At 41.9% G+C, this 25839-nt stretch overlaps 1 protein-coding gene across 4 annotated transcripts in view; it reads right to left on the bottom strand.

Moving 5' to 3' along the window:
* LOC102943831 (septin-2) overlaps positions 1-25839 on the bottom strand; it is a 92690-nt gene that overhangs the window by 52836 nt on the left and 14015 nt on the right. The window contains exon 1 of one of the 4 annotated variants that reach the window (XM_043529825.1): positions 8095-8432. The exons of 1 other annotated variant lie outside the window; for it this stretch is intronic. The gene's annotated coding sequence lies outside the window, so the exon portion shown is untranslated. Of the gene's footprint in view, positions 1-38; positions 453-8094; positions 8433-25839 lie in introns of those variants that run through there. 2 more of the 4 variants (XM_007054938.4, XM_043529830.1) reach the window with 2 other exon arrangements.

Genomic DNA, 25839 nt, shown 5'->3' with positions numbered 1-25839 from the left:
ATAATGCCCTGACACTCCCATACACTTTCCCTCCTTACCCCGCCATGAATCATTTCCTCCTCTTTTTCTTCTCACAGCTGAAAAATGCCTTCCTCACCTCACAGGAGTAATTTACATATAGCCAAATGGATTTTAGTGAATTTTCATTACAAAATTCCCAAACTTCTCATCTGAAAGCACACAGAAGTTTCTCCAGAAAACCAAAATACCCACAGACTTTGAGGGTGACAGAAGTGACTGAAAATAGTATTCTAAATGTAAATGTCATCTCTAAACACTAACACCACACTGAATGTGAGAGAAGCCTGGCATTTGGTTAATACCCACTGGAAATGAAAATTCACCACAATGTTAATGTGTATGTGAAAAGTATCTGCATTTCAACACCAGCTAGCTATCTGGAAGAGCCCTCTCTTTCAGTGGCCTCACACATCTCCACATTTGAAAAATACTAGCTGTGTTATACAGACTAACGGTCCATTTTATTCAGAACAGCTACATAACACTGAAAGGAAATGGAGGGGGGGAAGGAATACTTCACAGCTTGACTTGTTGACAACACAGCTCTTGGCTGAGAAAGGGGGGAAGTGACCTATGCAGACACCTGTGCACTCAGAAAACAGATGCTTCCCTAATGCTTAGTAGTAGCTACTCTAGCCAGCAGGATGTGGCACAACTTTAGATGCAACTGCTCACTGCTCAGCCAAATCCTAATATAAAAACTTGGTCACTTAGCTCTGCAAATACAAGTTAACAGTAATTGCAACTTGGAGTTTAGAGGAAAATGTATTCACAGCCAGTGTCGTTTTTAGTTTGTCCAGAAGCAAAAGTTTCAAATTTCCTGCTGGCTGTATAGACTACAGCCAACCTGTAAGCAAGGTCAACTCAGCGTCTTCCCTCCTCCGCCAACCTCCTTATGTATCCAGTTTGTTTGTCTGGCACAGCCATTGGTTAAGAAATATTAGTCTTGTTTCTATGACACTTCTGAGTGTCTCTAACTAGGCATCCCCACATTGCGATTCCCAAGTTGTTTTAAGTATGATTTTGTAGCAGTGGAGTTTGTTTTTATGACTCAACACACTAGGAGTTGGGTTTCCAGCCAGCCAATATTATAGATCCGCAAAGATGGCATTGATAAAGATTTCATTCCCTAGTCACAACTTAACCTACAGATGCAACTGCTTGCCCAAGTTTTGTTTCTATATTTGGAAATGTCTGTTGTCATCTTTCCCTGGAAACTAACAACGTACTTCATAATTAAAGTGCACTAGAACACCGGCACTGTTACAAGTGACATTTTAGTACAAGCCAAAATTACTAGTTTGGAAAACAGAGGAGCTAAAATTATTAAGCTCCCCTGCACATGTACATCTGGCTCACAGAAACCAGCTTCTCACAGAACAAGGTTTACAATAAATAATAATTTTCCTGAAAAAGGGAACACATTGGTGTTTTTCTTTTTCTGCCTTTCCCCAGTCCTCTGAAATTTTAACTCTCTCAACAGGGAGCTGGATGTCTCCAGGGATTGGTAATAGGACAGTGAGCGTATTACCTCTTGATTTTCAGTTCAAACCCAACCTAACTTCATAGTGACTGAAAGGCTCAGGAAGAATGACTCTACAGTAGAGCCTCAGAGTTACAAACTGACCAGTCAACCACACACCTCATTTGGAACCAGAAGTACACAATCAGGCAGCAGCAGAGACAAGAAATAAACAACATACAGTACACTGCTGCGTTAAATGTAAACTATTAAAAAAAGGGAAGGTTTAAAAAAAGATTTGACAAGGCAAGGATACTGTTTCTGTACTTGTTTCATTTAAATTAAGATGATTAAAAGCAGCATTTTTCTTCTGCACAGTAAAGTTTCAAAACTGTATTAAGTCAATGTTCAGTTGTAAACTTTTGAAGGAACCACTATAATGTTTTGTTCAAAGTTAGGAACAACCTCTGCTCCCAAGGTATTCATAACTCTGAGGTTCTACTGTATCGGAATTGAGTTGGCGGTCTCAGTTCACTTCTTAGGGGCCAAACATGCATGTCTCAAAAGCCAGCCAAGTAGAAGTCTAAGCAGAGAAGTCTGGGTTGAATAGGAATGAAGACAGAACACCCTCTATCCCTTCACTCTTTGAAATGATCTCTCCAGATAATGACTGACACTGAGGCCTACTATACTCCACCTACTGCACATTAAAAACAATCTCTGGGGCTGTTGAATAGGCAAGCCCCTTTTACCCGCACTAAAATTCCCTTAATTACTTTTTAAGTTTTAATCTGGAGATACCCATTTCAGTCACTGCAGTTCATAAACAGTACATTGTATACTTCTGAGTGAATATTCCTACAGCTTACAATTTTTGTTCCCATTTATACTGAAGAAAGTTCTGTAATACATGGTAAGCACAATTTCCCAAAAAAAGTGGTGCAGTTTTGAAGCAAAGCTACCTTAGCTATTCAAATTACTGATACGTTTGTACTTTCCATTAGATCCTATTATACAACTAATATTTGCCTTGCACCCTACTCTGATCAAAAGCTCATAATATCCGAGTCTGTGAAAGAGCAACTGCTGATCACATCTTAAGAGTTTGCTTAACAGTCTTGATAACACTAGTATCTAGTCAGTTACTTTGTCTAGTATTTTGCTATACCTAGCATATGAAAGGAGGAATAATTAAACAAGTTCTATTCCTTATCACATGCACAATTCTTCAATAATAGTTTATAATTGTTTATATTATGCAACATAAGATGAACACTTTTGCAATGAAGAATGTTTCAGGAACAATTTGGATTCCAGTTATAAACCAATGAATCAATGACTTTACAAAACTTATCAAACCCAAGTGATTTAAAAGAATCCCTTAATATGCCAACAAAATACCCAAAAGCAAACAACTTTATTAGTCACATGATACAAATTAACTTTAAAGGTCCCTAACATTCTATCCACATTGCCACTGAGGTATTGTCATTTAAAATACTATTTTACCATATTAAAAAAAAATCACTCCAGACATATTTCTAGGAAATTATTACTCTACGATGGTTAAAGTAATTTCAGCTTTTGACCTTGTGGATCAGAATATTGCCTGAATGGTATGGTCATCAAGAAATTAATTCAATCCAATGACAATTAGCTGGACATCAATAGGCTTTCAGAAATATTATTGGACCCTTTGCCCCATTACTGCAAAGCAAAACTAAAACAAAACCAGTTTAAAACTGTTTGAACATTAAGTTAATAGTAACGAAAACTAGAGAGAAGAATGGATTAGGAGAAAGTCTTTCATGTTTCTTTATAGCACCAAATCGCAGTAGTACTGAAGCACTGTGTCAGAGTAGATTAGTAATAAAGATGGGACAGACTGTAGTAAATAATAATGACTAACAAACTACTATTATCTGCATGCACTCAACTGAGTCACACAATAAAATATGACTAAAAGAAATCAGTTTGATCAGGTGGGAAACCGTGCCATGTATAGAAACACTACAGTATGAACTTTCACCAACACTTGGTAATAAAATTAGTGAAAACAATTTTAATTCAAAGCAAACAGATCATATTATGGCAGAAGGCATTCAAAGACCCACCTCAAGTGTCAGAAGACAAGCAAAGCAACATGTACAAATGAAGGAAATTATAAAGATAAGTGCACTTGAATTAAGAAGACACATTAAGCAGTCAAACTAACTCCTGCTTTTACATTTTTTACCCTTCTAGCACAACAGAAATTGAATACAACTGAATTTCATTTACAAGGTTTCATTTTACAAAAGCAAGATGGGCTTTTGAAAGTAATTTCCTCTGTGCATAAGTATATTGAGCTACAGTACATAAATAAGTGTATTTTCACTCAGCAAGTATGCTTTCTGAACTGCATGTTCTGTACTAATGCCTATTTCCGATCTCACAGGAATCCCATCTTAAACAGGTCTCTGTGCTAGAGTCCAAGGACTAGACAAATACCAATTTCAGTTACAGCCTGTGCTTCTGCAAACACAGACGCCACAAGCATGTCACCCCACCATCTTCTACCATGAAAAAAACCATCCAGTGAGGCAGAGAGGAAGGAAACCAGGTCATTTCCTTTGTTCCTTTCAGGATGTAAGACATAAACTGTTAGCAATAGGCAGTATGGGATTTTCCTAATGGTAACGAGAAGAAAAATGCTATGGAAAATGTACAAGGAAGTCTTCTATACAGGATTATAAATACTATTTAAACAATTCTTGAGTGACAGCAATAGCCAATTCTTTAAACAAATCCAGGAGACTGTGCAAGGATTCCTCTTTTCTGAAATCAATACTTAACAGTATATGTGATCCTTTGGTAAGTTAAGAAGGAACCACAGGAGAAGTGAAAACTGTGGTAGGGGTGTGTATGCTGGACTTGGTCTTATCAGCACTATGTGATCACACATGCTCCCAGTCTTCAAGAGTGTGGACCACCAGTAAGCCAATAAGAACATTTTAACTAAATATTGCAGAATGATTTCTTTGTTATCATAATGGCCTGTGACAAATGAAGTCCAATGCAACTACTCAAGCATGTCATAAGGAAGACTAACATAAAACTGTTTAGAATACCTCTTGCATACCAAGAAATATGGGAGTTTGGTGGAGAAGAGGATTACATTCTTCTCCAGACATACTCTTAAGATGGGTAGGGTGGGGGAGTATCAAAGTACAGAGAAATTTTAATTCTAGGCCGTTCCTAGTAAGGGGAGGCAACAGCTGCCTCCATATCAAAAGGCTGGCTATGCTGCTGATTCATTCAGAACGGAAATAGCTGTCACTGACTGAAGAATGTTATTTTACACGTCCATGGCTCAGAGTAATGCAGAAGTACACTGACTTCCTTCTCGTAGGAAACTAAGCAAGTCACTTCCACCAACCTAGAATGCAGGGATTTAACTGTTGTTTCCAAAAACAAACCTGCTACTGCTACAGCATTGGCAGACAGGCCACGTCAAGATAAACCAATAGTTTAATACCTTGTATTCAGTGTTATCAACCTTTTTGATATAATTTTATGGCTTCTATTCTTTAACAGAGGAAATGCAATGTCCTTAATTTACTTTCTGTATTATCAAAAAAAAGAAAAGGAGTATTTGTGGCACCTCAGAGACTAACCAATTTATTTGAGCATAAGCTTGCGTGAGCTACAGCTCACTTCATCGGATGCATCGGTTTTATGCATCCGATGAAGTGAGCTGTAGCTCACGAAAGCTTATGCTCAAATAAATTGGTTAGTCTCTAAGGTGCCACAAGTACTCCTTTTCTTTTTGCGAATACAGACTAACACGGCTGCTACTCTGAAACCTTTCTGTATTATAAAAAAGGCTTATGTACATACATACACCCATTTTAGATGCAGATCAGTTTAAATAAAAGTATCAATTACAGTACCTCTGAGATCTTGAACTACTGGAACACAAGGAAATAAGAAAAGATGGGCCAAATAGGATGAAGAGATTTAAATACTCATTGATATAACTTATAAAAACAATGTATACATTCTGTAATTCAATATATAATGCTTCACTGTTGCTCTATTCCCTTATCTTTTGTACTTATCACCCTCATTACTTAAGAAATTTGTAATGTCAACAATTCTATTTACCTTTAATACAAATTTATTGACAAGGTTTTTTGTCTTTAAATATTAGTGACTTGGAAAAGTTAACGAAGAAAGGTTTGATGTTTTTTGACTATTCAATTGATAGATACATCTTAGAAAGTGGATGTTTGCTCAGGAACCCTTTAACATTTTTTACCAAGTTATTTTCAGTTAGGAAATAAGCTTCCCTTCTCCCCCACACAATCTGCCTTACTTTACTTACACATAAATCACACCACACACTCCAGCATCGATGCAATTCTGGTGTTACATTACAAAACACTGGTGAAAAGTTGTCATGGGTTTGGCATCTTTCCACAGTACCACAGAAGTGCTTAGTTCTCTCTTCTCCTTTCTGCAGGTATGAATTCCATTGTATCACATAATGAAATATACCACACTCACAGTGTGAAGTTAAAGTTGAGCAGTTTTATGTCCAAGGGCTATTTTTTAAAAATATTTTATTTCAATTAAGAACACTAAACTCACCTAAAAAAAATTCTAAATTACAATCACATTGGATCAAAAAGCAGAAAGTTTAAAATTAGCAGAAAATTTAAATTTTGACAGAGTATTGTTACTGTAGTATTTACATTGATTATGAATACCAGAAAACAGTGGCTTACACTAGAACAGAATGGGTCTGATCCTACCAATACTTACTAGCCATACCACTTATACAAGTAGCCATTTCACTGAAGCCAACAATATGACTTGCAGTAATAAGTACACCTGATAGAAGGCATTTCCACTGCCAGGACCCATTTATTTATATGGTTAATATTCAACACTTTCTCCATGTGGTTTTAAGACAAATAATTCCGTTATATTAAAAATGTAAAGCTCTGATTTTTAGAACAGCATGTATAAATAATGTATGAACAAATCTAAAGTTCTGACCCTACTCATTTTAAATCCAGCTTTATCTTCTCCTAATATTATTTGTACAGCACCAACAGTACTCTAGACGCTTTCTTGCCATCATTTCAACAATATAGTCGCTGAGAAATAAGTCTTATAGAGCTGGTTATCTAACTCAAAGACATAATGTATATTAAGTCATTAATGTGTTTCCTTCCTAAGCAAGCAACTACTGGTAACATTTTCAAAGAGTTATTGTATTGTGAAAACATATCTTAAAATGGTCTTGTAGAAGTTTGATCATCCATTTGTCAAAGAAAAATAATTTTGATGGAAAAAAACTAATTATATTTTATTCACCATAAGTCATCATAATACAGGGCAGGTGAGCAGATACTGTGCATGGGCTGGTAAAGGTTAGTGACAATTCTGCAAGACAGCTTTAAAAGTGGTTGGGGGAAAAGGCAAAAGACTACATTATGTTGTTCCATGCAAGAGAATCTGCATCCACAAAAATAAAAATGTTCTGAAAAGGATTGCAAATATTAATGTAATTGCCATGATACTGTTTAGATTCTCTCCTACATGCCGAGAAATAATTTAAGACCTATAAAATAATTTTAAAAGGCACGTGTCATCAGCTACCAAATCAAGTACTAAGTCTTATTGTCCAGCTGTGGGATCTACATTTCAACTTCCACGTCCCCATTTTCCCTTGCTTCTAACCTCAGATTATGCTTGATACTGCAATTTTGAAAGCATTTTAGGAATGCCAAATGGATCTGGAACTTCTTGGCTCCATTCACACCCAGCACTTCTGATTAAACTATGCAGTGCAGAGCCCAACAAGCAACAGCCGGGCCTTAGTCCCCTTCTAAAAAGATCTACCCGTTCCTTGTTTGTTTGTTTTTTAATGTATTTTGTGTATCTTGTTAAAACAGTCTTCAATAAACAGATTACAAAAGAAGCCCTGCCATTTTCTGAGTTCCAGTCATACACACTCCCTCCCCCTGGAGCCTCCAACGTGCTTTGGGCTTGTGACATTAAAAAGGCATCAGCGCTGCACACTTAAAAATTAAACCTTATTAAATCACACAATTATCTTTAATTAAAATCACACAGTTAGCGACCTAGACACGGCCCAAAACCCCAGAAAGGCTAGAGGGGCGCTGCGGGGAGTGGGAGGAAGAGAGAAAGAAAAGGCATGGCTACTGGAGCGGGGCTTTTACTCGCTTCCGGCTCTCACACCCGCCAGGGAGCCAGAGGGGGAAAGAGAGACGGGCTGCCTGACACGGGCTCTTCTCGGGCAGCCTGGACACCCCGCTCCGGGCAGGTACCCCCATTACAGACACCCCGCCCAGGCGCCGGAGTGGACAGAGGCGGCCCGATGCAGAGCCAGCCCCACGCCAGTAGCAAGCGCCCCACAGGGGGGCTGCCCAGCGGCTACACGCGAAGGGGGAAGGGGAGGGCAGGGCCGGCCCGGGCGAACAGGGCTCCGGCCGCAGACACCCCCTTTCCCTGACGGCGGGGGGAGGCTCCGGCTGCAGAGACGCCCCCGCGCCGGCAGCGGGCTGCACTCGGCGCCCCGCTCTCCGCCCGGTGCTTACCTGGGCCCAACCCCCCGAGAGCCTTGGCCGCCTCCGCGCTCGCCCAGATGCCAGGCCGCGCTCCGGACCGGAACCGCCCACTCCCTGCTCCTCCGGCATCCCACACGCCACCGCGGTGGCTCGCCTTCAGGCCTCGCGTCTCTATGGTTGTGCCGCTCACGCGGTGGGGAGGGGAGGGCGGTGTCAGGGACAGTGGAGAAGGGGGCTAGAGTGTCTCTCTCTCTCTCTCTCCTGCCCGCCCGGAAAGCCGGCAGCCGGGGGCGGGGTCGAGCCGTGGGCCAGGCCGCTGGGCTCAGGGGCACGGCTGGCAGCGTGACACACCATCCTGCGGCGCGAGGGCCGCGACATGACGTCACCGCATGACATCCCCACTGTGATGGCCTCGTGGGAGGCGGGCTGCAAAGCCCCAGGTGGTTTTGGAGCCCATGAATAGCCGCTGGGCGCCGATCACTAGGGCGGCTGCAAAAGATTTTTAAATTGCGCTTTTCTGTTATTTGTGGTACCCTGGCACCTAGGAGCTGGAGCCACAGAGCAGGACCCCCGTTGTGCTAGGCGCTGTACAAACACAGAACAAAAAGATAATCCCTGCCCCAAAGAGTTTACAACCTAAGGCCCTGGTTGCAGCAAGTCAGCTCATGTCTGCATTTCTTCATGTGGCTGATGTAACTGTAGAGCAACAGCTATAATTTTATGTTCAGATGGTAAAGCCGGATAATTGCATCTGGAGCAGCAGAGTGTATTGCTCCAATGCCTTTTTCGTATTTGTGAATTGGACATTGAGTTGTTATATGTTCCATGGTCTTCTGGGTGACCAGTGACAGACTGGAGAGTTTTTAATTTTCCATTTTTGCAGCAAGTATCCGTATCTGCCATGGTTTGTGCAGATGCAGTTTAGGGTTGCCCATGAGTGGAAGATGGCAGCCTTCACCCGGCCCACTCTGTTAAGTGAGAAAGCACATGTAATACCCTCAACCCAGTGATCAAACATCGATCAGTGATCTCCAGTCTTCAGAGCAACAACTCAAGCCACCATAATGGCCCTCTTCAGGCCAGATAGGTTCTGGAACAAGGATCCTCCAACATAACCACTGAGGGACTTTCCCAGGCAAAGTACAAGTATCTTGCAAACATGTTGAAGACAATAACATTGACATCCTTATGCTCCAAGAAATCACATCTCTGATGACCAACAGGCTGTATCCATGGTTACAACCTCACAACTAGCTGCCACTACTATCTGCAATATGGCCTAATCATATATGTGAAAAACACCATCACAGATTTTGATGTCTTCCCGCCCAAGTGAAGAATCATAGGGACCTCGAGAGGTCATCTAGTCCAGTCCCCTGCACTCAAGGCAGGGCTAAGTATTATCTAGACCATCTCTGACAGGTGTTTGTCCAACCTTCTCTTAAAAATCCCCAGTGATGGAGATTCCACAACCTCCATAGGCAATTTATTCCAGTGCTTAACCACTCTGACAGGAAGTTTTTCCTAATTTCCAACTTAAACCGCCCTTGCTGCAATTTAAGCCCATTCTTTCTTGTCCTATCCTCAGAGGTTAAGAAGAACAATTTTTCTCCCTCCTCCTTGTAACAACCTTTTATGTACTTGAAAACTGTTATCATGTCCACTCTCAGCAGTAAGCTCTCGGGCTGCTGGAGCAGTGGCCCCTTCTCTTCTCCAGATTAAACAAACCCAATTTTTTCAATCTTTCCTCATCGGTCATGTTTTCTAGACCATTTTTGTTGCTCTTCTCTGTACTTTCTCCAATTTGTCCAAATCTTTCCTGAAATGTGGCATCCAGAACTGGACACAATACTCCAATTGAGGCCTAATCAGTGTGGAGTAAAGCGGAAGAATTACTTCTCGTGTCTTGTTTACAATACTCCTGCTAATACATCTCAGAATGATGTTTGCTTTTTTTGCAACAGCGTTACACCGTTGACTCATATTTAGCTTGTGATCCACTATGACCCCCAGATCCCTTTCTGCAGTACTCCTTCCTTGGCAGTCATTTCCCATTTTGTATGTGTGCAAGAAGAAGCCACCTACACCACTGCCCATCAGGACAGGAGAGTTGCACATTATCAACATGTATGTCTGCACTACAAAATGCAAACAGGCTTTAACCACTTTGTAACTAGATCTCTCAGCACAGTTGACTTTGTAGTAGAGCTGATCAACATTTTTCAGATTGAAAATATTTTTGGTCGAAAAATGTCTTTATTTCTATGGAAACTTTTTATCATTTTCTATTTTCAAAACAAGAAATGTCTGAAAATTGTTTTGTTTTAATTTATAAACATTTTTTTAAAATCCCCTAATAATTAAGCTGACCCAAAAACTAATTAAAAAGAAAATCTTATTTCAGAAATGGAAAGCTATAATGAAGGTTAATATTCTGTCACAGGTATTTTAAGTAAAAGTCAGGAACAGGTCATGGGTAATAAACAAAAATTCACAGAAGCCCACAACCTGCCCCTGACTTTTACTAAAAATGCCCGTGGGTTGTGGGGACAAATAGAGTGATGCTGGGGGCTTACAGCTGCTCCAGTCCCAGAGGGCTGACCCAACCCCGGCCGCTGCTCTGCCAGGCCAGAGGACCACTGCTCTGGCGGCCCCAGGGCTGGCCACTGGCCACTGTTCTCAGGACTGCTGCTCCATTGGCCCCAGGGCTCACCGCTGGTCAGCTGTTCCAGCAGCCCTGGGGCTGACTGCTAGTCAGCTGTTCTGATGGACCCAGGACTGGATGCTGCTCTGGTGACCCCGGGGCTGGCCACTGGTCTGGTGGTCCTAGGGCTGGTTGCCAGCTGCTGCTCCAGCAGCCCAGGGGCCACTGCTCCAGCAGCCCGAGAGCTTACTGCTGGGCAGCTGTTCTGGCAGCTTCCAGCAGCTCCAGGGCTGGCCACCAGCCGCTTCTCTGGCAGCACCAGTGCTGGCTGCCGGCCGCTGTTCAGGTGGCCTGGGATGGGAGCTGTTGCTCCAGCAGCACGGGGGCTGACTGCTGGCAGCTGCTCCAGCCCTGCGGCTGCTGTTGCAGCAGGGTTTGACTGCCGCTGCTCCAGTCCCAGGGATGCTGACCCAACCTCTGCCGCTGCTTACACCCTGGGACCGCTGTCTGGGGCCCAGAAGAAGTCACGGAAGCCCCAGAAAAATCACAGAATCTGTGACCTCCATGACAGAGTCATATCCTTACCTATAATTGATCAATGAACTATTTCAATTACAGATTTTGATTTGAAAAAGTACATTGCAACATGAAACAAAAATTACTGCAAAAATGTCTGATTTTTTCCTGTTTTTTTTTTTACCAGCTCTATTTTGTAGTGTTGATGGGATTGTAAAACATGCGGCTTTCATGTTTTACAATGAAGTTTCCAGCCTTTCTGGTTGCAGAGATAACCTTCAAAATGTAAACTTCTGCAGTATTGTCCTTTGGTGTCTGCATGCAGCCAGACTACTGAAACAATAGCCTTAAAAGAGGTATGGAAGTCCCCTATTCATGAACTGTTCACTCTGCAGCCTAGTTTAATTTACCAGTTACACACTAACATTCAGAGCTTATATTGTATGGCTGACATTCAATGTATTAGAAAATACAAATAAGCCCGCAAGCTTTGACCAGAAGAAGAGTATTTGACAGATTTTTGTTATCACCAGCTAATACATATGCCTATCTGAGTTGCTACAATGGAGCTTTTGTAAATCCAGTACTCCACCATACAATACTTACGACGTGCTTTAATGTTCCTACTTTGGGTCACAACTTATACAGGATCAGGCTCAATGTAAAGTCCAAATAATTATATTGCAATCTTAAAACCATGTTTGCCAGATGATTCCCGAGACCCCTCCATAGAGCCAGTGCAGTGGACACATGGGCCGTGGTGGCAGAATCACAGCTGTTCTAGGAAGAGGTAAATCCCATCTCCAATGAAAGTGGGGGGGCTGCCATGAGGAAATCTTCCTGGGATTTTCATTCCTTCTTAGTCTTCTCCTGTGTATTTTATGGGAACAGTCTGGTCCTATATTACTAATTAGTACTAGAAAAACATTCAGTGGATATGGAATGTTAGTTTTATTCTCTATTCCCCAATCCTGCAAAGACATATTCATGAGCATGAGTAGCTGGAGCACATACTACTCCTTTTCAGAGAAGCAGTAACATTATGTGTTCCCACCTGCTCTGTGCCATCATGTGCTATGCTGCCAAAATGACTCTGGGGGACACTCCCTCTAGCCAGCACCCATCAGCTCCTCCCTTGCACACCTTAAAGCAATAAAGGCAGGATTTTGTCCTGACTTTGCAACTTTCCCAACCATAACTTGATGGGGAAAATGTAATTTCCAACTTCATAGAATCATAAAATATCAGGGTTGGAAGGGACCTCAGGAGGTCATCTAGTCCAACCCCCTGCTCAAAGCAGGACCAATCCCCAACTAAATCATCCCAGCCAGGGCTTCGTCAAGCTGGGTCTTAAAAACCTCTAAGGATGGAGACTCCACCACCTCCCTAGGTAACCCATTCTAGTGCTTCACCACCCTCCTAGCGAAATAGTGTTTCCTAATATCCAACCTAACCTCCCCCACTGCAACTTGAGACCATTGCTCCTTGTTCTGTCATTTGCTACCACTGAGAACAGTCTAGATCCATCCTCTTTGGAACCCCCTTTCAGGTAGTTGAAAGCAGCTATCAAATCCCCCCTCATTCTTGTCTTCTGCAGACTAAACAATCCCAGTTCCGTCAGCTTCTCCTCATAAGTCATGTGCTCCAACCCCCTAATCATTTTTGTTGCCCTCCGCTGGACTCCTTCCAATTTTTCCACATCCTTCTTGTAGTGTGGGGCCCAAAACTCAACACAGTATTGCAGATGAGGCCTCACCAATGCCGAATAGAGGGGAATGATCACATCCCTCGATCTGCTGGCAATGCTCCTACTTAAACAGCCCAAAATGCTGTTAGCTTTCTTGGTAACAAGGGCACACTGTTGACTCATATCCAGCTTCTCGTCCACTGTAACCCCTAGGTCCCTTTCTGCAGGTCCAAGGCACAGTTCTCCCCAGCAGGATGTGACTAACTCACAGTAACTTTATCATTATTCATATCTAATAGGAGGAGAATTGGGTGTGCTCCTGCAGTGTAATGGAAGTGTTATGAGCTAAAAAGGTCGGGATAACTCTAGCACTTCCAAAAACCTAAAACCCCATAATTCAAAAGGAAAAATATTGTGCAACTACAGGACACTGTGTAATAGCTGGAGCTACCATTGGCTGATTCTGTTTTCAGGCTCTGATTAATAGAACTCTTATTCCATTTTCATGCCTCCCCTTTTCTGTACAAAGAACTGCTTTCTCTTTGTTTACATGTTAATAGGTGAACTTTCCCCATTATATTTTTGGTGTCTATGTCTTATATTGTTTGTTTGTTTTAAACTTTCCCGATATGCAGAGTGGTCAGAATTTTTTGTGGGGATCATAATCTTGGTTATGGAAAAGGCTGAATTGATGCCTATTTTCAAAATGGCATTGTCAAAAGGAAACATAGTTTTGTTATCTACACTGCAGGCTGGCAAAGTGACTAAGCACACAAAACACAGAACGTGTGTCTTTTTCTGTGGGAGAACTTTATAGCTCAGCCATGGGACAACAGTTAAAAGATCGGACATGGAACAAATAAGAAACCCAAAAATGGGGAACTAACCCAGATTCACCTCTTGATTCAGAGGCCTGCCTTCTCCCAGGCTGTCCTCTAGTTCCTAGGGCAGCTGCCTTTATAGTTCTTGCAGCACCTATGTGAGCCCATGTTATTAACTCTTCATTTGCCAAAGACGGGATAGTGCCTTTGTGGCTTGGCACTATAATCCTTACTCTTGGGAAACCTTCACTAAGATTCCCAAGGGGGAGGGATAGCTCAGTGGTTTGAGCATTGGCCTGCTAAACCCAGGGTTGTGAGTTCAATCCTTGAGGGGGGCCATTTAGGGATCTGGGGCAAAAATTGGGGATTGGTTTTGCATTGAGCAGGGGATTGGACTAGATGACCTCCTCAGGTCCCTTCCAACCCTGATATTCTATGATTCTGAAAAATGCTGAAACAACTGATTCAAACTCCATCCTGAACCATCATCATCATGGGTGAACAAGTAGGTCCTTTTCGCCAATGGCCCCCTCTGAGACATAGAGCATCCTCAACTCCCGTTGAGTTCAGTGGAAGCAGTGTGCTCAGCACCTTGAAGAAACACCTATCACACAGGGCCCAAGTCCCAAAACATCACCCCGCACAATGACAAAGTGGGTGAGGTAATATCCTTTACTGGACAACTTCTGCTGCTGAGAGAGACACGCTTTTGAGCTACACTGCCTAGGTCCAGTTGAAATGAAGTGACAGCCAGTCTTAAGTTAAGTAACTCTTCAGAAAATATGCAAATCTCTTTTGCTCCACTGACTTCATATTCTGCAAGTCTGGCACTTTGGTTCTCACTTGTGCAAACAGTCTAGCAGTCGCCTGTATATCTGCACACACAAGTTAATCTTGAACAATGCAGTGCAGGCTGAACTCATTCTGCTTCAGATATCCCCTCACCAGATTGTCTGAGTCATATTTCTCATCCAAATACCTTTGAGCTTTCAGATTGCCCATGGGATCCAACCCTAAGCTCTGCAGCAGCTCTCACTGGTCCCGTTAGCACTAGACAGTCTGTTTCCATTTTTATCAGCAACCCTTTTTCATTTTTTAGTATATTTCTTTTTCTAAATTTCTAAACAAGCACAGAGCCATATTTTTCACAGTCCTGGGCAACATGCATCTCAACCCCCTGACATCAACATAGATCAGGGCAGAATTTACCCCGTTATAATGATAAAGATTCCATATCAACAGCAATGGAAAATGAAGTCCATTTAGCCACCACATTACGGGAGCAACACAAGAGGCACGTTGTAATGCAAGCTGCCTCCACCCTTGTTTACCAGTGTGCCTGCACCAGATTATCAGATTTGAGATGGATATATTTCCTCGAAGGGATGAAAGGGTAGGTCAGTCTTCATGGCCAGTTCATTTCCTTGGACTCTGTGTTGGACTGTCAGCCAGGATGTCAATAAATACAAACAGGGATGGCGATGTCTGTTTACCATATTTGGACAGAGACCATTAACTTTATACCACCTTTGTGGCTCCTCAATTCTGAGGTGGGCCAGGGACCAATTCAGCCTCCAGTGTAAGTTAGAGTCGTCTTAGGACAGCTATAATTTCCAACACTGCTGACAAGGAGCCATTCCAGCAGCCAGTAATAACCTTTGCAAAGAAACACTGTGTCCAGTTTCCATTTTCTCCTGGCCACACTCATGTGTTGGTACCTTCAGTGGGATGTGGAGCCTCCATACTACCCAAAGAATCTGCCAGCTGTCTAGGGTTATCAGCCCTGTCGTGCTGACAGGGGGACCCAAAAGTTCCACAGAAGCCTGGTGAATCAAGCCTGTAGTCTCTATGGGTCACGCCACCTTGTTAAAGATAACGATGGCAGCTTTCTCCTTCATTTTAAGCAAATAAAGGGAGCCCCTGGACTCCTAACAAGCTATAAATCAGCAGGACAAATTTTGAGTGGCCCTGTATTAGTCTGTTTGTATCTTTGCAATTTGCAATAGTAGGGTTGTTTCTAGAACAGGCTGATCCTACCGTGATCATGCACTCCTGCTCAGGCAACATCGTCTTACTTACATCACTTCAATAGAAATCCTGGGTGAGTAAGGAGTACAGGAGAGGACCCTTTTTGCAGACTCTTCCCCCCGCCCCAGACGTGTGCTTTAGACTATCCTTATACTCAAATTTGTTACATTTGCATGTCTGTCAGTTATATCCATGACTCAATCAGCTGACATGAGATTATGAACAGTCTGAAGCAGATAACTTGTTTTGTCTAGGATAAAGTCTTCCCCTCTCATCTGTGAAGTGAAAATCCTTCTGAAGCAGAAAAAATTTCCCCTCAGGACATAACTATAATCTTTTTTTCTTGGGCAGCAGGCATTCGTTCACAATATGCCCTGGAGCGAGGTGATGGGGAAACTATGTGGTTCAGTTTGGAAGCAAACAGTGGTGAACTATTTATCTCGTATAACTATAACTGCCTTCTGGTTAAGGTAATCGACTGTCAACTGTAAAAGATTATACATAAAATTCAACTCAGTTACAAGTTCAGTTTTTACTGACAAAAGCGAGGGAATGCAGAGTTAAGTCTGTTGTGTCCTCTTAAATGTGCTCCACTGTGCCATACTATAGCAGTCTATGATATGTAATGCAGTTATTGCAGTACATATCACGCACATGTCTGAATAATCTGTAGTGCAACGTCAGAGTGGGTCAAATTCTGTTTACAGGCACTGATTCAGGAACGTATGCTGTTAAGCAAGGCCTTAAGTCCATACCTATTCAGGACAGAACTTCAGCACATATTTAAGCATGTGCTTAAGTTCCATTGATGCCTGTGGGACTTGAGCATATTTTAAATGTCACCCTGAATGGGGACTTGAACTGGGTCCTCTATTTCAGGACATCCCAAGTGTAAGCGAGAGCTTGCTATGGTGAATGGCAGCCTTACTTACTTCTGAACCACACACTACCATGATGCTGATTTTTGAGTGAATGTTGATTCTGTTCTTCCATCAAAGTACTCCTAATGCCTTTTATAAAAGTCACTGACAGACCTCAGTTTTCATTGTTGACAATACAATTAGAGCCCTTCCTTTCATTCCGATCTTGCATTCTGTCTGGAGTCACATCTTGTCAAGTTGGAAGCAATTTTTGTGTCCAGAAAAACACTTTGTATCTGTTGTTGTTGTTTTCTGTGGGAAGCAATGTTAAAACTGATTTTAAAGAAATGATTTAATATGATTTTAAATAAATACTACTATATTAATGGAACCATAATTTGAGATTATGTAGCTAAATCAATCTCACACTGCATAGCATCCTTTCCATTAAATTAGTACAATACAGAATATGTGGTCAGAACACCAGCTGTGTTAGACAAACACTTGAGATGAAATAAAGCTGTTTTTTATTCAGTTAGTGGGAACCTGTTTAACTTGCTTTCCTGTTGGGCTGTAAATCTGTTCCTGATATGGGCAAATATACAGGATATGAGACGAAGTAAAGATTAATGTATTGTTTTTGTAATGGCTGAATTAGCAGCAGCTATCTTGTGTTACAGGAACTGCTCCTGGAGATATTGGACCAATATTGCAAGATGCTGAGCATCGTTAAGTCCCACTGAAGTCAATGGGAGGGGAGAGCGCTAGGGCTGTACTAAGTACTATGTACTGGATTTAACAAAGCACTCTTGAGCATGTGCTTGAATCCCATTCACTTCAATGAGACTTATACATGTGCTTAAAGTTAAGAATGTGCTTAAGTGCTTTGCTGAATCAGAATCTAAGGCTGCAGGAACAAGTCCTTCAGCAGTCAATAGACAGAAGCTTCATCCTGTGGACATTAAGGGATTGGGGATAAATCCTCTACATGGGACAATAACAACATGAAAAGCATACAGACTAGATTAGATGCACTGGGCATTTTCTAGACATTTGAGTGAAATGATGGTCAGTGCTTCATTGATAAATATTTCCCATGGGGACTTCTCTTTCCATCCGTTCTCTCCCAGCATTTACAGTTAATGATTTGACCACAGTGAAATGTGTACCTCTCCCAAGCAAAGATTTCTTTGTGAAATCTCTTATGGAGGAAAGCCACACAAAGATCTCAAAGTTTCAGACAGGTAAATAACTGTAATGATGCGTTCCTCTGAGGCCACTGTATTGTAAACCAAGAACCCCAGCACTGCTGGAAGTTGGTCAATTGCACAAGCCTTTAGACTGCTGGAAGTCTGTTAATATAAGAGCATTAAGTCAGCGCCTGTGAATGTACTTGGATTTATTGCTACAAGCTACAATGTCAACATCTATTTAGCAACCCATAGGAAAATCTACAAGTAATAAATACATTCCCTGGCTGGCTAGAAGAGGAGAAACTTGCATATTTTTCAGTGATGCACCAAAACTCCCAGATTAATGGATTTCATGTACTGTATATCACAGCAATCTTGAATATATGAGATTGTTACTTTTCATACACCAGCACACACAAACTCATCTTTTGAAAGCACTGATTATGACAATGGAGAAGAATCAGCGGATTTCCTTTACCTTCTACCTACAAAATGTCTCAGAGATAGGATTTACTTTGCACTCCTCTTCCAGGAACAGCAATGTTTTGCATTGTAATAAAAATCACTAAGGAACTGGCATTGGTTACTTGCTAAATAATTTCACCTTTGCCCATTTATATTTTTTTGTAGTCACAGAGATGTTTCCTCTTCATAATTACCCAAAAGAGAAGCCATTGCGGCACCCTGGTTTTTATTGAGGTGACATTTCTGAGTAGAAAGGGAAATTTTCTTCCCCCACTCTTTCAATCAACCTCACTTTTAGGGAGTGGAATTAGGACTAACAAAACAGATGATGTCTGTCAGTCTTTATAAACCTCTTTGTACTGTGTTGATCCTGTTCACAATAGAGAGAACATTGCTGAGAATTAGTCAGTGTCACAGCCAGCGCAGGAATTTCAAGCCTCTAGTTTTTTGTAAAGAAATTCATCTTTAGGAGTCATGATTAGTGTAAGTGACTCGTCCCTCCCTCCCTGGCCCCCACAGGATCTGCAGTTAACTTTGTGGCCAGATTCTTTCCTTAGTTGTTCAAACCTCTGCAATGGACATTACAAAGCTATCTCATGTGTTCTCATTAAGAGTATTAATTACAAATGATATTTGAGGTGATTTTCCAAATCTGAGGTAGGAAAGGGGTCAAAGAGAATCATAATAATAATACACAGCAATCTGGAGGAGGAGACTGACTTTCATACAGGACAGAACGAAAACAGGGCTGTAAGGGATCTCCCAACTGGCCGCTAGGTGTAGGGTAGGCTACATGCAAAAACTAATACAACCGGGGGCTATATTATCCTTTGTCCATATTCCCTGCAGGGCTTGAGAAAGACAATGTGCATCCCCCAGGGCCCACTCCCTCCCTGTGTGCAGACCCAGTACCTTCTTTGTGAGATCTCTTCAGGGTTCATAGAAAGGGGAAACAGCGTCCAGGAGACAGCTGAACTACCAGCCACGTGGCAGGATCCAGATACACACACACACAGTGACCCTGGGTGTGTGGGAGATCAGGCCATAACTAAGCACTTCAGGATTTGCCCCCATGGCAATCAGATTGTAAGCTCTTTGGGACATGTTCCATAACCCAGCTTTCTGCCTCCACTGCCTCTGGCTCCTTGGCAATGATTAAACCAGCCATACAAGACAACCTTAGTCCCTTCACTGCCCCTACATCATCTCCTTATCTCCCATCTCTCGGCCTAACCAGCACAACCCTATCTTCCATCCTCAGCCCTCCTCCCCAAGGAGGGGCAGGCATTGGTGAGGGCCCCCAGGTGAGGAACTGAGCAGAGGATGCAAGAACAGTGCAGGGGCTGACATGGAGTCAGTGTGCACATGTTTTGAAGGTGGGGAGGACAAAAATGAGAAGGATGAATATGGACAAGGCAGAGGGTCAGAGCTGAAGTCCCTCTACTACATCCCCCTGGCACAGCTCTGACCCCTTTCCTCCCCACACTCTCCGACATCTGCTCTGACATCCTCTCCCCCTGGAAGCACCAGCACAGAGCAGAAAAGGCAAACCTGGTGACCCTTCCCTGCTCCTGGAAGTTGGTCAGTTACTGACATTATAAAAGGGAAGAGATGAAGTAATTAGGGCCTAGTTAGGCACCATTACAAAATCTTGACGCTATTTCATGTGTTTTGGGAAGCTGAAAGATGACGTGACGGAGGAAACGACACTAAGCTTTTGGTGCAAACTCACTCAACCCAGCTCCAAGTAGAGATAACCCTGGGCTGAACCCTGTGATTAAATATATCTTCCCATCCATTTTGCAATGACCTGCTCATTCTCTTGCGTTAATCTCCTTGAAGGTCGCCTTGGACTGAGTGAGGACGTGTCTGCACTCAGTCATGTGTCAAGGGTAAACACAGTTTATCCACTTCCATGTGGCGAATATAGAGTTTAGATTAGTTTACCCACTTCTTTTTTTCACCACCACACAAGCGTCTGCACTGGTTACACACAGGACTCACGAGGGCAGTGGTTTGTGTATAGGGTGCAAATCCCATTTGTACTGTTATATTGAAGCCAAAATAGGGTCCCATTCAAACTCATCTCTTGGAAAAGATGATGGCATCTTTACAGCGGCATCAGAAAAAGTGGTTCTGACTGGAAAGCATCAGGATCTTTAGATAAAGAGCCGTTCTTCACTAATTTATCAGTGCTCCTAATGCACTCCCACTTAGGCGCTAATTAAAAGAAGAAAATTGCACACAATCCATCCACACTGGATGCTAAACTTATCACTCCTCGCTTTTTTTAGCACCTGATCCAAAACCCATTGAAGTCAGAGGAACTCCCATTGAGTTCAATGTCCTTTGCATCAGTCTCCAGTGTCTGTTATTCAGGGGAATTATAGGGGCTTCAAGTATAAACTTTTTACTGACTCTGCCTTCAAATGCTCAGGAGTTCAGTGGGTGGGAGGGAACAGATGTAGTTAGGTACGTGAAACTCAAAAAATTTTAAATGCAGTGTGAGCCTCAGGTCATATTTCCTCTGTCCAAAAGGCAAGTCCATCTAAACCGGGCCAGTGAGGTGCTCTTCCTGCTTGCTGCAAGAAAAGAGTGAGAACACAATCATTTCTAATCCCTGAGCTCCTCTCAGTCCAGCATGACTTCTGTGTCATTGTTTTCAGCTTGAATGCTACATCCGCCCACTGTTCACGGGTTGCAAAGCCCCTTATGCATTCCCTTTAGGATGATTTATTAGGTGCATAACTGTAGTAGCAACAGCTGTCACAGCATTAATGATCATTTGTTAATGAATCGTTGAACTGTAAGAACATCATGAGTTTTAACAAAAAGGAACTCAGATGCTTGCCTGCAAAGACATGGTTTATAAATAGTAATTTTATGACTTAACATCCCCCATGAAACATCAAATTGATCTGTGCTTCCTTTTAGGCAATCACAGCCCTTTTCTCCTCTGGCTGTTGAAATTAATTCCGTTCTGTGTCCAATGGCTTTAGTAGACATTCCAAGGTATAGGACAGAGCACAAGAGATCCCCAAACTTTACAGCAACTGTGCCCTTTTATTTGCCTAAAACGTCAACTAGACCGGCCAGTGCCCAGCAACTCCCACTCAACTGTATATGCTCAAACCTGCGGGAAAGCTTGTGCAGCTTCTCACAGCCTTGAGGCTGAGGACTGGAGGAACCAAAGATCTCTTGAGGGTTTGAGCACATGCAACCGTTTGGGAGGTAGGCCACAAGGATACATCAGGGCCCAGCATGCAGACTCACCCAGGGACGGAGAGGAAGCCTAATCTGTACCCATCACAAAAGCCTGAAGTAACGATACTCATATGAAATACCAATGGCTGGGAACCAGTATGTAGCACAGCAGCTGTGCTAAACTTGCCACTAATTCTCATCAAATTATAACCAGAGAGTTTGTTTCATACTGTGCTTGTTAAGCATACATTCCTATGTAGCTTTGATTGTCTGGGATAGGGCAATTAGTGAGAATAGGTTGGTAAGGAACAGGTGGATAGGGAGGAGGGCACAGTGGTATTCTAGCCATACAGTGACCTTGCTTTCTTAGCAAAGGAAACCTCAGAGGTTGCATGTGTTGCCCATGTGTCTGTTTCCATTGCTCAGTTATTTATCTGGGGAAATTAGGAGTTCTGTGCTTTCCGTCAAGTGGCAAGGGTGGTGGCCTTCCTGTGCTTGCAGTCGGAGATATCTGGCTTTCCTTCCCCCTTTATATTATTGTTCTGGTGATGGGATTTTTTAATCAATACAAATATTCAATTTCAGCCTATGTTCTGGTTTTCTTCCTGTTCACCCTGTGCTCGCTACCTTTGTCTGCTTGGTTCTCTCTCACTTCTCTCCCTGATACCTGGGATCTTTCTGATTTAACAAGAGTGGTCTCAGCTTGACAGTCTGGAGCAATACCCAAGGCCAAATTTCATTACTTGTATAATGGATTTACTCCTGAAAATAATTTAAGTAAACTGTGTGTATTTCAAAAATGGCTGGGGAGAAGTGATAGGTCCTCTCAACTGGCTCTCCCAGGCAGCCTCTGTTAGGAAGACACTTCTCACGCCAGAAATGTTTACGGCTGCTGAGAGAGAGAGAGAAAATCAATTTGAGGCTGCAGCTGCCCTGAGTTAGCATGACTATATTATATGTGTTGAAAGTGGGCACAGAAATATTGGCTTTTACAAACTGGGATGGATCGGTCCTGGAAAAGTAGCAGAGACCATATGCTCAGTCTCCGAACAATGGGGATGGGAGGAAGAATATTGTGAAGATGTGTGCTGGCCACTGTTTCATCTGCTAGAATTGTAATGGGATAATTTGTTGGCATGCCTGCTTGTTAAGTATCTAATTTGTACCCTCTAGGTAGTTAGGACAAAGATGCTGATTACCAGGAAGATGTAAATCACACAGCAGGTACTGCTGCACTGCGGGCGAGGACTGCCTACTACTGTGGGTTGGCCAGCACCGAGTACAAAAAGGCCCGGTCCGTAGTTGGTCTGTAAGCACTATGTAACAAACATGAGTAATAACTGCACAACAAAGGGACGTGCTCATGTGGCAAAAAGAAGGAACAAGAGTGCAGCAGGGTTACTGAAGCCATATGAGGCCCAGATCCTCAAAGGTATTTTGGCTCCTAACTTTCATTAATCCATAAGAACATAAGAACGGCCATACTGGGTTGGACCAAAGGTCCATTTAGCCCAGTAGCCCGTATACCGACAGTGGCCAATGCCAGGTGCCCCAGAGGAAATGAACAAAACAGGTAATCATCAAGTGATCCATCCCCTGTCATCCATTCCCAGCTTCTGGCAAACAGAGACTAGGTACACCATCCCTGCCCATCCTGGCTAATAGCCATTGATGGACCTATCCTCCATGAATTTATCTAGTTCTTTTTTGAACCCGGTTATAGTCTTGGCCTTCACATCCTCTGGCAAGGAGTTCCACAGGTTGACTGTGCATTGTGTGAAAAAATACTTTATTTTGTTTGTTTTAAACCTGCTGCCTATTAATTTCATTTGGTGACCCCTAGTTCTTGTGTTATGAGAAGGAGTAAATAACACTTCCTTATTTACTTTCTCCATTTCAGTCATGATTTTATAGACCTCTATCATATCCCCCCTTAGTCATCTTTTTTCCAAGCTGAAAAGTCCCAGTCTTATTAATCTCTCCTCATATGGCAGACACTCCATACCTCTAATCATTTTTGTTGCCCTTTTCTGAACCTTTTCCAATTCCAATATATCTTTTTTGAGATGGGGCAACCACATCTGCACGCAGTATTCAAGATGTGGGCATACCATGGATTTATATAGAGGCAATATGATATTTTCTGTCTTATTATCTATCCCTTTCTTAATGATTCCCAGCATTCTATTTGCTTTTTTTGACTGCCACTGTACATTGGGTGGATGTTTTCAGAGAACTATCCACAGTAACTCCAAAATCTCTTTCTTGAGTGGTAACAGCTAATATAGACCCCATCATTTTATACGTACAGTTGGGATTATGTTTTCCAGTGTGCATTACTTTGCATTTATCCTTAATACTTTTGTGGATCTGGGCCTAAGTGACCATGCTGGGTTGCAGGCTGACACCTGACTGGATCAGAGGCAGTGACTATAGCCAGGGACTCTGAATTCTACGGTCTCCTCTACACCAGAAAGTTGCATTTGTTTAACTTAAATTAATTTTTAAACCAACTGAGATAAACTGGTGCAAACCCCAGTGTGAACATTTATTTTGGTTTAGTTGAATCCAATTTGTAATTGATTTAAATGAAACCAAAATAATCCTGGTTGGAATGAAAACAGAAGTCTCCACACGGCCTTGTGCCCACTGCCACGTGTGCAATGGAACTTGGCTGTGCTACAACTGCTTTCAAGTATTTATAGCAGCTGCTGGCATTCACTCACAGTATATGGCTCAATAGCATTCATCACCAGGTATTTTTTAACAGGTTTCCATGCCCCATTTTGGGTTTATGTCCCGCCCTCTATTCCCGTTTCCTTTGGTGTTGAGGTTTGGTGCCGTCAGCCATTTTGCAAAACATTTTATTATTTTTTATGTTTGAATAGGTGGAATGTTGCATGCTTCTGCTTTGATACATTTGGTTGACTGTTTATAGAAAATGGTTGAAAGAATAGAGAGAGAGCTTAAAGGAAAGGAGGGTTTTTTTCAAAAAAAAAGAAAGCTTTGATTAGGTTTAGAGGAAAAAAGGAAAGAACGGTTATTAAAAAGAAGAAAGATTGTTTGGTTAGGTTTAGTAAGGAGAGATGATTTTAGAGGCCTAGTTTGGCATGTTATTAAAGAATAGAAAGAGAGAAATTAAAGATTTTTGTTTTTAAAGGGTTACCTTGAAAGAATAGAGGCAAGTTATTAAAGAAAAGAAAGGTGTTTGGTAAGGAGGGGTATTTTTAAAGGACTAGTTTGGCAAGTTATTAAAGAATAAAAAATGTTGAGATAAATTTAAAAAGTTTATTAAATATAAAGGCAGGTTAAGAAAAGAGCATTTAAAAAGAGTTAAATAAAATAGAAAAATATAAAGATAGGTTAAAAGAGAGAACATGGTGGGAAAAGGGAAAAGAAAGCCCCTTTGCAAAGGGCAAAGATAGGCATCGCGTGGTCGAGTCAGAGAGAGAGATCTTACCCTTGTGACTGTCCCTGGGGAAAGAGGGAGCTGCCAAGGCTCACAACCCCTCAGTCTAATTATCTATGCCTTTGGATCGGACCAATCAGGTGCTATTCTACAGGTGTGTCACAGAATACATTTTCCTGAACCAATCCTATAGTCCCAAGATTTTTAAACAAGAGCCATCTCTTTCCCTTCCCCCCCCTCCCCTTTAACTGCCTTATTCTTGTTTAAAAAAACAGACTCCAAGCATCTTTCTCGCCATGTAGCACTTTTATATAGGTGCTTTAATAAATGTTAAAACCATAAGCCCTTAGTAACAAACAGTTTTTAAAAGTTTTTCCCTATGCTTTTGGTGAGCACATTTGAAGCTGCTGCAAAAGCAGCTTTGTTAGCCAGTGAATTAGAGATAAAGAAGGCTGTTAGATGTCCAGAACATAGAGATAAGAAGTTTGTTTCTTTTGAAACACAAGCAATTCAAAGTTACATTAAGTTTTGTAAAAGAATAAAGCTCTATTTTATAATTACTTGAAAAGACAAGCTTATTTGAAGAAACAGCCCTTTATTTACAGGTGTTTTAATAAAAAGTGAGCATGCAGAAACACCCCATGATTAAAACCACAGACAAAACCAGTTTATCAAAGTAATTTATAGTAATAAAAAAAGTTTTCCCCTATGCTTTTGCTAACATTGGTTATTTTTTAGTGATAACAATTTGAAGCAGCCTTTTTAAGTTAGTGGATAAGAAAAGAAGAAGACCACTTTGAAAGACATGCCTATCTGAAGAAACATCCCTCCATTTAACACTTTTACATGTGTGTTCCAATAAAAAATGAGCATTCAGAAGCACCCCAGGGTTAAACCCACAAACCTTTAGTAACAAAAAGGTTTTAAAAGCTTTTCCCTATGCTTTTA

Source organism: Chelonia mydas, chromosome 15, assembly GCF_015237465.2.
Source record: "Chelonia mydas isolate rCheMyd1 chromosome 15, rCheMyd1.pri.v2, whole genome shotgun sequence".
Lineage (NCBI taxonomy): Eukaryota > Metazoa > Chordata > Testudines > Cheloniidae > Chelonia > Chelonia mydas.
This window is presented reverse-complemented; position numbering and strand designations above follow the sequence as displayed.